This window comes from Abrus precatorius, unplaced genomic scaffold (genome assembly GCF_003935025.1).
Source record: "Abrus precatorius isolate BTA unplaced genomic scaffold, Abrus_2018 Scaffold6, whole genome shotgun sequence".
Taxonomy (NCBI): Eukaryota; Viridiplantae; Streptophyta; class Magnoliopsida; order Fabales; family Fabaceae; genus Abrus; species Abrus precatorius.
In genome coordinates, this window is record NW_020874406.1 from 1,996,750 (window position 1) to 2,004,948 (window position 8,199).

The 8,199-nt window shown below is 35.1% G+C and overlaps 1 non-coding gene across 1 annotated transcript; it reads right to left on the reverse strand.

Annotated features, from left to right (window-relative positions):
• Positions 1-1,156: 1,156 nt before the first annotated feature.
• Positions 1,157-1,263, reverse strand: LOC113870541. The gene has a single exon (XR_003505564.1). It is a non-coding gene; the product is annotated as a small nucleolar RNA R71 (small nucleolar RNA).
• Positions 1,264-8,199: the final 6,936 nt, after the last annotated feature.

Genomic DNA, 8,199 nt, shown 5'->3' on the forward strand with positions numbered 1-8,199 from the left:
AGATCTATAGGGTAAAATGAGACAAAAGATTAGATGGACCAAATCAATCTTTCTCTTCTAATCGTTATTAAATTAACAAGTTCATAAACTTCTTAAGCTTTCTTAAATTGATGTCTTGCATGACCATTGGGGATGTTAATTTAGAAAAAAAAATATTAATATTGCATGACCATTGGGTATTGATAGTATTCATATGAATGGTTGGTAATCACAAGGAAATCAAATTTAGAGTTAAACAGAAAAATAACATAAAGAATTAAATGAGAAAACTCATATGCCCTAAGTTTCTCTCCGATAAGTTGAACCAATATGTTCATTGTATTCCTTACTCTTACTTTTATAATTAATTTTATAAATTCTTGTTTTGATTAAGAACATGAGACTTAAACAATTGAAACTTAAACAATTGAATTATGAAATTCTTAATAATTGAAAAGCAATCCTTGTGGGATGATATTTCAAGAATTTAATTTAAGAACCCTTTATTACTTCTCGATGGATACACTTGTCCTCTGAATAAGTTTTTGGCGCTATTGCCGGGGATTGCTTTTTCAATATTAAGAAAATCTCATATTTAATTAATTTGAGTAATTTGTGTTTTACTTTATTTTAATTCTTTTTTTAATTTTATAATTTTTGTTTTTATTTTTTTATTTTATTTTATAATTCTTTCTAGTGTATGCTCACTTGTTCTAAGTGCTCTACAACTTATTTATTTGATTCAAAAATTGAGAGAACAACATGTAGACAAAGAAAAGAAGTGAGAGAGTAAAGAATGACAAAGAAAAGAAGATCAATTCAAGATTACATGACGCCCACTGCTAGAGGCACTCCTGGAAGCATCGCAACCACTAATGTGGAGGCAAATAATTTTGAATTGAAATCAGCACTCATAACCATGGTCTAGAACTCGATACAGTTTGAAGGCATGCCTAACAAAGACCCCAATCTCCATCTAACAAAGTTCTTACAATTAACTGATACCATCAAATACAATGGAGTCTCCAACGATGCTATTCGACTCTGCCTTTTTCCCTTCTCATTATCTTAAAAAGTGAATGCATGATTTTCCTCACTCCCAGCCAATTCCATCACAACTTGGGAGGATCTCACTCAACAATTCTTGGGAAAGTACTTCCCTCCATCAAGGTCCATTAAGCTTATGACAGAGATATGTTGCTTTCAACAATATGAAGCAGAATCTTTGTTCAAGGTATGGGAGCGATTTGGAGAGCTTTTGAGGAGATGTCCTTATCATGATTTTCTGACATGGAGACAAGTGCAAATCTTTTATAGTGGCCTATCAATCACCACCAGAGCTACAATTGATGCCGCAGTAGGAGGGTCCCTGATAAGAAAATATCAGATGATGCATAAAAGCTAATAGATGAGATGGCATCTTAGCTTTCAGTGGCACAATACTGACTCTTACGACATCAAGAGAAAAGAGACTGCCCCAATCTACCAAGCAGAGAGCAGCAGCCTACTAATAAACCAAATTGCAGCCCTTGCAAAACAAGTACAAAATTTAATGAAGGCTCAAGACCAACCTGTAAGAGCTCCCGCAAGCCCAGAATTTAAGCAAGAGGAGACAAATTTCATGGGTAATCACAGTTCGGGTTGGCGGAGTAATCCTCCTAATTCTTTAGAGAATGGCTTTGGAAGCCAAAATTCAAGTGTTTACCGCCTTCCCCATATGCAAAACCAATGAGCAAGACTAGAAGGGAAAGAAACCCTTGGATCTCAGTCCAAAAATAAATGATGTAATATATGCATTACTCTGATAAGAGGATGACAGAGCTTGAATCCAAGTTGGACCAACATGTTGAAAGAACTGATAAGAAGTTTGCAGAAGTTAAATATGAAATACAGGCCAACTTTTCTAAGATAAGTGCACAATTGGAGCAAATTATGAACCTTTTGAGTTAAAGAGTGATAGGAACACCACAATCTCAGCCTGAACCTAATCCAAGGGAGCAATGCAATGTCATCACCCTTAAAAGTGAAAAATAATTACAAGAATCACAAAATAGAGGCATATACACGCTCATACTTGCTTAGAAGCACGCCCATGCTGATTCTACAGGCACTCTCGTGCTTATTAATGAGCATGCCCCTGCTGAAATTGAAGCATGACCGTGCTTCTAAAAGCATGTCCATGACAATGATAAGAGCACGACAATGCATCACCATGACCAAGGTCGTGCTTCAAACGCAGAGCTTGAAAAAGATCAGAAGGAAGAGCCTCTTGTTCAATCAAGGTCTTATGAACCTAAAATACCTTTTCCACAATGCCTGCAAGGTCACTCTCCTTATGATGAAGAGTTCCATAAGTTCTTAGACCTATTAAGCAAAGTGCACATCAATATGCCTTTTATTTATGCTATTTCCAAAATGCCGAAATATGCTAAATTTTTAAAGGAGATTTTGACCAATAAGAGAAAGTTAAGAGCACACGAGACTGTGAAACTCACTCAAGAGTGCTAAGCTATAGTCCTTAAAAAGCTTCCACCTAAGTTTAAGGACCCAGAGAGTTTTACTATTCCTTACACAATTGGAAAAACTCATATTGATAAGGCTTTATGTGATTTAGGAGCAAGTATTAATCTTATGTCTTATTCTGTTTTCAAGAAGCTTGAAATGCATAAACCTAAGCTGACATTCATGTCACTTCAGTTGGCAGATGGAGAATGTACTTGAAGTTGGAGAGTTTATATTTTCGACTAACTTTGTGGTGCTTAACATGGAGGAAGATAATGATGTCCCCATCATTCTAGAGAGACCATTCTTGGCCACTGCAAGGGCCATCATAGATGTACAAGAAGGAAAGCTCACACTAAGGCTAGATGATGAGGAAGTTGTACCAAAATTTTTCATATGTTTTGTACCAAAATTTTCAATCAATTTGATTTCCATTTCAAAGCTTTTAAGGGATTATAATTGTTTATTTTGTTTCTTTTCCCACTTTTGTCTTATTCAACAAAGACACACTAAAAAGATGATTGGTACAGTTAAAGTTACCAATGGCTTATAATTTATCAATAGAACATCTTGTGTTTTTATTGTTAATTCTCTTATAAATTTATATACTCAAACTATCAATGTTGTTGTCATTAATACTAACACTAGAATATGGCACCTAACATTAGTACCTCTCTCAAAGTCTAGATTAGACCTAATTTTTTTCTTAATTTTCTTGTGCTTCAAAAACTTATGTTAAGTCATGTGACACTTATCGATACTCTAAACAAAGGAAATTACCTTATTTTTCAAGTCTCAATACTACTAATGCTATTTTTGAGATTCTTCATGTTGATATTTGGGGGGAAATGATGAAAAGTAAAAGAGAAACTAGAAAACATATAATGAGGTTTATTGCTATCATTGGGACTTGGCTACACAAAAAAAATAAAAGTTTTTTGTTCATATATTGGTTTAGAATTTATAATGCATGAATTTTCCTTGAATAAAGGGATAACTCATCAAAGGACTTGTGCTAAAACTCAACAACAAAATGATATTGTGGAAAGAAAACATCAATAATGTTAGTCGTGCTTTAATTTTTCAGTCACATGTTCCTTTGAAACTTCGGTGTTATACCTTTGCCAATGTTGTTCGTATCATTAATAGGCTTTCTAGTCCTTTACTTTCAAATAAGACACCATGCAAATATTTTTTTTCAAAATTACCCAATCTTTGACAATTAAGGGTATTTGGTAGTTTGTGTTTTGCAAGTACCATAACTGCAAATCAATCAAAACTAACCCTAAGAGCTAGGAAATGTTCCTTTCTTGGTACCAAATAAAGTACAAAATTTTTTATCATTTATAATTTAGAAACACAATAAATCAATCAAAACCAATCCTAAGAACTAAGAAATGTTCCTTTATTGGTACCAAATAAGGTAAAAAAGGTTTTTTCATTTATGATTTAGAAACACAACAAAATTCCCTCATGCAATGTCATTTTCTTTGAAGAACACTATTGGGTCTAAGCAAATTGGGCCTCTATTAAAGACATATCAGAGAAGAAGAAATAACCATAAGGGTAAAGTTTGTTACGAAGGATTTTAACAAACTGAATACTTAGTTGCCACATTGGGAGAGATATCCCTTCTTCGTAGCTTTCTTTGTTTTTCTTGTTGTTATTAGTTTTTTGTTTCGTGTGTAAATTGAGGATTAATTCCTAAGTTCCTATCAAATTGGTATCAAAGCTCTCAATCGTAATAGCGCCTAATGGTATCTACTAGAATGGAGAATCGATTGAAGAGTGTCGAATGTCAGTTGGAGGGAATGCAAGCTTCCATTCAAAAGGAGTTTTGGAGGTAGATGGATGAGATGATGCAAGTGATGACAGGAAGGTTTGAAGTGGCTATGAGGAAGGTTAAAATGGAGAGAGAAGGTGAAAACAATAATCAAGAAGGAGAAAATTCAGAGGAAGACGTTAGGAGAAGGGAGAAACGAGTGAAGTGTGTAGAGATTTCTTACTTCACTGGAGATAACCCATATGGATAGGTGTACAAGATTGAACGGTACTTTGAGATTAACAACATTCCCGAAGCAGAAAAAGTGATTACAACAGTGGTTTGTCTAGAAAGGAAGGCATTAAACTGGTATAAGTTGTAGGAACCAAGGGTCTCGACGGTTACGTGACCTATATTCAGGCAAGCCCAATTGGATTGCTTCAAGTTGTCATCTTCGGATAATCCATGCGAAGTTTTGATGAGGTCAAGATAGAGGGGATTAGTTACGAGTGCAGGGAATAATTTGTGTTATTTTTTGCCCCTCTTCATTTCATAGACGAGGAGTTTATGATTAGGACATTCCTAAATGGCTTGATGTACAAAATCAAGGCAGAAGTAAGACTGAGGGACTTTCGAGGATTTAAGTGCAATCATTGAGCTACAATAGAAGGTTGAAGAAAAAAATCATGTGTTAGCACGATCATATAGACCATCCTGAAGGGGAAGTGGGCCAACATCTATTAAGCAAAGTTAGGATGATAGAGCTAGATCGCATGAAGTTATTAAACTGAGTTGGTCAGGTATAGTTGAACCCAATTTTTTAATGGGGCAACAGACACTAGCACATCCTAGTAAGAGTCAAATGGAAACCTAAGGGACCTACAACAACCCACATGACTCTTCTACAACGAGTTTGCATCACAGAGGTTTAGAGTTCAAGAGGTTGACGAAGGAAGAGAAAAATTAGAAGAGGCGAAGAGGATTATGTTTTCGATGTGATAAGAAATTTACACTAAGCCACATTTGTCGCAACTGATAACTCCATGTAATCCTGCTAGGAGAGGAGGACGAGGACCATGGTGAAAACTCGATGGATAAAGAAGAAGCGAAAGAAGTGAACTTCAGACTAAATGTGAGCAATATTGCAGGGATGACTTTGAGGAACTCATCGAAGTTATATATGGAACTATTTTGGAAAAGGTTATTGTGATGGTGGATTTGAGGCATCTTATAATTTTTTGTCCCCCAGACTGGTGAAGGAAATAAAAATTACGATAGAGGCTACGAAGGAATATTTTGTTGAAATAGGAGATGGGAAAAGGTTAAGTGTTTGTAAAGGAGTGGTGTTGAAACTACCCAATTTAAAGGTGGTTCAAGATTTCTTCTTATTCAACTTGGTTAGGCTAGATGTGATTCTGTAGTATGAGTGGCTCAAAAGTTTAGGTAAGTTTAGTGCTGATCTAAGACACCTCTTAATTGAAGCACAAAAGGATAAGTAAGTTATTTGAGATAAAGCATGATGTAGGGTTGTCCTGGACAGTGGCTTCATTAAAAGTTATAATGAAGGAATTGAGGAGTGAGGCAGAGGCTTACTATGTGGAGTTGGAAATGATGAGTGTAAGTTGTGCTGAAATACCCACTCATATGTTAAAAGTAGCTCCAAAAGTTATTAAGAAACTATTTTAAGAGAGTTTGGTGAATTGTTCAAGGACATCCCTTCCAAAGAGGGCATATGACCATGCTATCATTTTGAAAGAGGAGCACCAATTCCTAACATTCACCCTATACACATCCACATCACCATAAGGAAAAAATTAAAAATTTTGTGAAGGATATGCTGGCAGCAGGATTGATCAGGCCAAGTACTAGTTCATATTCTAGTTTGTTAATTTTAGTTAAAAAAAAATTGGTAGTTGACGATTTAGTGTAGATTATCGTGCTCTCAAAAGCATAACAATTCCAAACAAATTTTCCATTCTAGTTATCAAAGAATTATTGGATGAGTTAGAAAGGGTGATGATTTTTTCTACCATCAAATACGTATAAGAAAGGATGATATCCCAAAAATGACCTTTTGGACACATGGAGGGCACTACGATTATGTGGTGATGTTATTCGGTTTAACAAATACTCCTTCTACTGATCTAGCAAAGGTGTCTACAATGAAAAAATGGCTGATACCTAAAGATATTAGAAGTTTGAGGGGCTTTTTAGCCTTAACAGAATACTACTGCTGTTTTGTAAGGAATTATGGAGTTATTGCTAAACCTGTAACACAACTATTAAAGAAAAATAGTTTTAATTGGTCAAAGGGGACACAAACAGCTTTGAAGCAATTGAAGTTAGAAATGGAGATTCTGCCACTTTAGCAATTCTAAAACTTGACCTCTTGTTTGTGGTCGAAACAAATGTATCAGTATATGGAATTAAGGTAATTTTAATGCAACAAGGTTGACCCCTTGGCTTTTATTAGTTAAGCCCTATCAAACAAAAATACGGTGAAATCAATATATGAGCGTGAATTGATGGCAATTTTATCTGTTGTGCAAAATTGGCGCCAATATTTGTTGGGTAATCATTTTATTATTAAAGACCGATCAAAGGAGTTTTAAGTTTTTATTGTAACAATCGGTATTGGCGGGGTAGCAACTGAAATGAGCAACCAAGTTAATGGATTTTGATTTTGAAATCCAATATAAACCTGGGTTAAAGAACAAGGCAGTTGTTGCTATGTCCAGAATAATGAATTATAAGGCCATATCTATGGTTACTAGTTCTAATTTAGTGGAATTGGCTGAAGAAATTTTGAGATGAGCTATTGAAAGGAATTATGCTGCAGGTAGTATTAAATTCAAGTTCTCACCCAAATTCTTTAGTTTCTTAGGGTTATTTGTGGTATAAATAGCAGTTGGAACTACCCAAAAATTATGCTAAAATTCCACTTCTGTTGATAGATTTCTACGTGTCATCTTGGAGAGGCCAGTCTGGGGTTACTAGAACTTATAAGAGGTTGGCAATGGTTTTTTACTAGAATGAAATGAAAAAAGATGTAGAAAAGTCTGAGGCTGTTAGGTTTGTCAATGCATGTGTGGGAGGATATTTCTATGGACTTTATTATTGGACTTCTAAAAACTAAGGGTGCTGACAACATTATGGTTGTGGTGGACAAATTGAGCAAGTATGCTCCTTTCATTCCTTTACTTCATCCATACTCAGTTAAGGAGGTAGCAGTTTAAAGGAAATTGTTTGTTTGCATAGGTTCCCTACTTTTATAGTTTTGGATAAGGACAAAATATTTATCAGTTCATTTTTGTAGGAGCTATTTCATCTCTCTAGCACTAAATTGAGATTCAATTTTGCATACCACCCTCAAACTGATGGCTAGACAAAAGTGACTAATCGCACAATTAAAGCATACTTGAAGTTTTTTATTAGTGACCATTCCCATCAATGGGTAAAATGGCTACCTTAGAGGGAGTTTTGGTTTAATTTGTCATTTAGTGCCTCTATAAAGATTAGTCCCTTCAAGGCACTATATGGATGTGATCCCTCTATGGTTATTTATTACTGTTGAGATAGCACTATAGTTGTTGAGGTGGACCAATTATTATTATTTAAGGACAATATTATTGAGGAGCTTAGGCAAAATTTAACTAAAGCACAAATGAGAATGAAGGAACAGGCAGATAAAGGGAGAAGAGAAGTGAAATTTCGGGTTAGAGACATGATATAACTGAAGACTCGACCACACATGTTGAACTTGTTGGCAAAAAAGGTCAATGAAAAATTGAGTCCTAGATTTTATGAACCATTTAAGGTTGTGGAAATAGTAGGAGTCGTTGGTTATAAGTTGTTGTTACTAGAATCATCCAAGTTGCACCTTATTCTCCATGTGTCTTAACTTAAAAGGGTCCTACTTACTAGTCAAGCCAATCAAGCATTGCTGCCATTTTTAA